The following is a 6,453-nucleotide window of genomic DNA, read 5'->3' as shown; positions in this document are numbered from 1 at the left end:
CTACGAGTGTATTTCCATGAAAAAACAGCTTCTCATAAAAATACATTCGCCGTTCGGAGTCGGCGTAAAACTGTTGGTCCCTCTCCTTTATGTGACAACATCAAGGCGCATGCCACAAATGGGAGGAGAAGCCCAGCCAAACACTAACATATTGTGTAAGCGTCATTCTATTATTATTACTAAGTTGTCTTCTAGTTGCTAAAAAATCACAGATTTTTTTTTACTCTTATAAAAATTATGACTATGTGACTAGTTATGACACCTTGTGAATCACCCAATTCGTTTAAAATCTAAGTGTGACTATTTAAAAAGTAAAATTAGCCTTGTTACTCCTTATTGCAATAAATAAGGAATCAACAGAGCTGGAAAAAGGTCGAAACTACTGTAATCAATTTAATGTTTATATACTATTCGAATCCGATAGTATAATAGATATAACATAAATCGACTGCCAACTGGTAAAATATAGAAAAAAATGTTTAACATAAAATGAAAGTGACGAAAAACCTCTAAATCTGAAGAAGTTACCATATATTTTTCAGAGTTGCACTAAATTTTAAGTGCACTAGGTATTCCACTAGCAGTAAATATATTGGAAGAAATTATATTCTTATTATGTATATTATATTTTTCACTATTTAGATATCGCCAGCTTAGTGATAGTGAAAGACTTCTTCACCACCACTAAACAGTTTAGCGATATTGCTATTTTGTTTCACTACAACTGAATTTAGTGGTAGTGAATAAATTCACACTAAACTCAAGTAGTGCAAAGTTGAAATAGTCACTACATATAAGCTAAAATAAAAATATTTTCACTAAACTTTCAAACATAAGTTAATTTCATATGCCGCATGTACATACATATGTACGGTGACCATTCGTAGATACCGATTTTTAGAAAATTGTCCCGCTGAATATTTTTGTAAAAGTCGGGACGTATAAGTGTCCCGATTATTCATATTTGTACCGATTAAGTCCCGGTTTTCAGTGTTTTATTTTTTAATTTAACAAGAGTCTTCCTGTACTCTGACCCAAAATCAATTTTTCATACAAACACAGCACTTCGTTATGACAAAGAACATAGAATATAGGGGAGCCACTAGACCTGGAAACCTAGTTTCGATAGTCGATAGTCACAACCATCGATAGTATCGATTTTTGATTAAAAAAGTCCAAAAATTAAACATAACAACTTTTATTGAAAATAAGATCAGAATTGCTAAAATATGTCCATATTTTTATTAAGGAAGAAAAGTTTATCAACGATTTTTGGCTTCATGTAGTATCTGCGCTCTGAAATTATTTGCCCTGCTTTGCTAAATGTCCTTTCCGGCTCACAAGATGAACCAGGTACCGCCGGCTGTTACTCATACTGAATAATATATGTATGAGTGAAAACTATCGATAGTGCTTTCAAAACCATCGATGTTTTCGATAGTCAAGAACCATCGATACTATCGATAGTGTCATCGATAGTTTTCCAGCTCTAAGAGTCACAAACATAGCCAGCATCCTTATTATCTATGAACTTTGGTTATGTTTTATTCTGTCAAACTGGTACTCCCGCTATATTGCGGTCACCATTCTTTTCAACATTTTGTTTTAGGGTTTTTATGATTTTTTGTTAAGGTTTTTTTTTTTTTTAATGGAACGATTCTAACTTGAATTTAATGAAATTGTGAAAAATATAAGCTGTTGATACAATGGTGAAAATATAAATAGGAAAGAGACATTTTAGCATTCCTTGGCTATTCATTCCCCTTTTGATTATTTAATGTTTATTATTTTTCTATGAAAGTGTACCTGGTTATATAAAAAAAAAAACTTTTTAAATCAAATTTTGTACAAAAATTAACGAATTTCGTCAAAATTTTATCAAAATTTTGAGCTTTTTAAATTTATTTCTTAGAAACTTTCCGAGTATGCAGCTTTGTAGCCCATTCAATTCTAGTAAAACGAAGTGCAAATTTGGTAAATTTTTTTTGTGGAAGGTGTTGGCCATTTTCCCCATACAAAAAATTGTCGAGCAAACTTCGCTACAAGCTACTTCGAACTTGCGCTTGTTATACTAAAATTTGATGGGCTACAAAATTGCATGCACAAACAAATTCTAAAAATCTGATTTCCGAGTTTAAGATTTTGATCAACATTTGTCAATATTCGTCGAATTTTTTTATTGGTTCTACAAAGTTTGAAATCTTGATTCAAATATTTTTTTTATATTAGTAAGCTAAAAAGTCATAAACATTTTTTAAACATAGAAAAGTAGCCAAAACTTGCTGAAATGTCTTTTCCTTATTTACGCCCTCGCTTATTTACGGCCGCTGTGGTGTAGTGGTAAGCAGTGCGCGCTTCCACTCCGCAGCACCCGGGTTCAGACCCTGGTCAAAGCAACATCGCAAAAAAATATAGAAAAAAGTTTTTTTCTTAACAGCGGTCGTCCCTCGGCAGGCAATGGCAAACCTCCGAGTGTTTTTCTGCCATGAAAAACATCTTCTCAAATACAATCGCCGTTCGGAGTCGGCGTAAAACTGTAGGTCCCTCCGCTTTGTGTGACAACATCAAGGTGCACGCCACAATTCGGAGGAGAAGCTCGGCCAAACAATAAGTAATGTGTAAGCGCCAATCTATTATTATTATTATTATTTACGCCCTCGCCATCGTATATATTGTGGTAAGTTTTATTCTCATTGTTTGCCTTAAATAAAACTGTATTAAGAGATGTTATGTCTTTTTATTCTAAAAACAAAATTGTATGTTCGGATTCGATGCTTTAGAAGTGTCGCGATTTTGGTCCACAGAAATCTAGTCAACGTATACATATGTAACTATGTACAAAGGTAACACCTTTACTTCAGAACGACTGGGCCGATCTGGTTAATCCTTTTCTTGGTGGGTTCGTGATTAACAATACAAGGTTCGAAAAAATATCCTCACCAGGTGGTCCTGGAGTGGAGTTCTTATTTCAAATCTTCTAATTTGTCTCATATTTGGAATGTGTATTGGTAACACAAAATATGTTAATACTGCAGCAAAGATTATAATATGCAATAAATTGTTAATTTAGTCTTTCGATTTAATGAAACGATTCGGTGCTCCACTAACATTAGTGTTTGATATTTTTCACTATCAATTTTAGTGCAAAAAAATGTTTCACTAGGCTGAAGAAATTTTTTTTCACTATTTGATTGTTAATTTCAGTAACGCTATTGAGGCTTATATATTGCAATTCAATAAAATTTTGCACTATCACTAGCTACTAGTGTAAACTGAGAATTTAGTGCAACACCCCAACTCTGATTTTTCCATCTTTTTATCTAACATAAACACAAAAAAAAATAACGATTGTAGACATTTTCTACTTTATTGGTGACGATTTTTTTTTTGCACATTAAGGCTTATCACAATCACCTTTACTACATATATATGTCTGTATGTACATATATATGAGGCCATGAGAACAGAAATGGCCTAACCCAAAACTTATTTTTTTATACTTGCCTATTTAAAATAGTCTCAAATGTGGTCCATTTTATAATTAAAGTCGATTATTTCTTAATTTGAAGGTACAGTGCTACATTAAGTACCATTAAATTAAGGAATAAGCGATCTTTACTTTAAAAGTTGTTACATTCTAAACTATTTTCAGAAGTTAAGTACTTAAATAAAAAAAAAAAAAAATGTGGGTGGGGCCTCCTCTGTTGTCCTGTCATCATATAATACTTAATTTTACTAAAGTATATATGTAAATCTTAGCTATTTACAAAATTTATAATAAACCGATTAATCGTAAGAAGATTTGTTTTATTTGTATAAAATTAAATACATAACTTCGAAAAATTTAAAATTTTCTAACTATACAAATGAGAAAAAATTGAAATTTATTTAAAATAGTCTAAAATGTGGTCCATTTTATAATTAAAGTCGATTATTTCTTAATTTGAAGGTACAGTGCTACATTAAGTACCATCAAATTAAGGAATAAGCGATCTTTACTTTAAAAGTTGTTACATTTTAAACTATTTTCAGAAGTTAAGTACTTAAATAAAAATAAAAAAAAATGTGGGTGAGGCCTCCTCTGTTGTCCTGTCATCATATAATACTTAATTTTACTAAAGTATACATGTAAAGCTTAGCTATTTACAAAATTTATAATAAACTGATTAATCGTAAGAAGATTTGTTTTATTTTTATAAAATTAAATACATAACTTCGAAAAATTTAAAATTTTCTAACTATACAAATGAGAAAAAATTTAAATTTAATAGTAGTTTAACTATAGGGACAGTCAGGGTTTAAAGTTTAAGTTAAGTTAATATACAACTCTTTAGAACAGTCTTTACACCAGAGGTGGGCAGCCTCGGCAGAGCATTTTTGTAAGTCCTGCAGTTGAATGAAGCTTTCGCTGCCTTCTCAAGCAGAGCGTGTATGTATACACCAGCGATCGGCAGAGAGAGGTTTTACTCTGCTCGTGCCTATACAAAATGTACAGAAAGGTTAAGAGAGCTTTGCCCGCCGGCAAGGCAGTGCCCATCCAAGAATGATAGAATACAAGATTGCGCCAATCGAGCTGAGAGCAACTGGCCGTGACGTCAAAAAATACCAGAATGAGAGAGCAAAGACGAATTCAATAAGAAAAAGAAGAAGAATCGAACAGCTGGGGGCGAAATTGAAAGGTTTGTTTACAAAGTGCATAATAAATCGCGGATTTACGGAATTATTTAATTTTAAATGGTAAATTGGTTGTTTAAAAGTAAAGAATGTGTACTTCTTAAATGCAATGCAAATCGCTGAAAGTGTTAAAACACTGCAATCATTATAATGATTTGCATTTTTTCAGTAATTGAACAAATACCAGCGGGTCAGTTGCTGGTAACAATTTGCAGAACGATTCCACGGTGATCGTTGCATCGTCGTCAATTAGTGAAATCAGTAAGCAAGCTTTTAAAATAAAGGAAATTCTCCTACTCCGCTATACATATAATTACTTTCATTATTTAGCTACTTTTCCGGCAGCCGCAACAAACGCTGGCCCAAGCCTGCAAATTGTTGCCAGCAACTGACCCGCTAGCTGCCCACTGGCATTTGTTCAACTACTCAAAAATGCACTTTGTAAACAAACCTTTTGGGTGTTGGCCACATCAAGCGGCTCATCTGGATGAAATGAAAAAGCTGTTAGATGTAATGCAGCAACGTGCTCCCGATGTTGAACATCAGTTCAAAGAAAAGTCAAATGAGTTGGAAATGGCGCAGCTTATCATACGCCAGTTGTCGGATAAGGCCAATGTAAACCAAGGCCGCAATCGGATAGAGACCTCGACGCAGACGCAATTTATGTACGAGTAACAGGTTAGAGACTTACAAGTAAGTTAGAAGTAGAAGTGCATTTGAAGACGTTTACATTATTATGTTTACGCATTTCTTACAGGCTATGGTGCAACAATTGACGTATGAAAGGAATTTATGATGGTCACAAATATATTGGCAAAAACATAGCAAGTGCATATGCCAAGTTGGAAAAATTGACAATGCGTGAGTATAAAATGAATAGGTGTTCTTAATTATAAATAATACTTTACCTCTTCTTTTGCAGTGGCTAAAAAGAAGAGTCTTTTTGATGATCGACCGCAATAGATTCAAGAATTGACTTACATCATGGTGTATGCGTAGGGTGACCATCCGTTCTGTTTTTTGCAGGACCGTACTGTTATTTAAAGGTCTGTCCTGCGTAGTTTTTCAAAACGGAAAACTCCCAAAATGTACTGATTTTTTCCAAGTGTCCTGCCTTTGTCCCGCATTTTCTTCGATATTTTAAAATTAACTTTTCCTAATCGAAATAAAAGCAGTGTCGATAACTTATTGATAACTACATAAGGGTAGGCTGGTTTTTAAGGTTCAAGTAGTCAATGCGTTCTAAATATTGTACGGTTATGGACAATGGATGACGAGAAATTGAAGACCAGCATCAAATATATCGATAACACTGTTCTACAAATTTTGTGGTAATCGCTTAAGAAAAAAAATATTTTCCAAGCCAATTTTCTTTTCAAACAAGTCTTTTCGTAATTTTTTCGAAAAATGTGTTTTTGGTACATTTCGGACCTATTCGTCAATATCTCATGAAAAAATTATCCAATCAACATAAGCGACCTATAGTCCTTTTACAAAAATATATTACATTGCCGATTTCGATGAAATTTATAAGTGTTACAGGCGACCAAAATCGAAAAATTGAAATTTCCATAATTTTCTTTTTAAAGTAAATGAAAATCTGATGAGAAATTTAGATGTTACGGAACACAATCTGCACAGAAAATATATATTATTGCAAAGAGCCCATCAATACCTTTCGAACTGTTGGTCGTTTCATGAGATATTGAGGAATAACTGAAAAAGTACTAAAAATACGTTTTTCGAACAAATCTCGAAAACACTTCCTTGAAACCATGG

General features: G+C 33.0%; 1 long non-coding RNA gene across 1 annotated transcript; it reads left to right on the top strand.

Moving 5' to 3' along the window:
- Positions 1-4,617: 4,617 nt before the first annotated feature.
- Positions 4,618-5,717, top strand: LOC118745194. Its single transcript, XR_004993629.1, has 4 exons — positions 4,618-4,935; positions 5,005-5,367; positions 5,432-5,535; positions 5,597-5,717. It is a non-coding gene; the product is annotated as an uncharacterized LOC118745194 (long non-coding RNA).
- Positions 5,718-6,453: the final 736 nt, after the last annotated feature.

This window comes from Rhagoletis pomonella, unplaced genomic scaffold, assembly GCF_013731165.1.
Source record: "Rhagoletis pomonella isolate Grant_MI unplaced genomic scaffold, Rhpom_1.0 Rhpom_scaffold_00008, whole genome shotgun sequence".
NCBI lineage: Eukaryota > Metazoa > Arthropoda > Insecta > Diptera > Tephritidae > Rhagoletis > Rhagoletis pomonella.
Note: the sequence above shows the minus strand (reverse complement) of the source record. Positions and strands in the feature narration are given on the sequence as shown.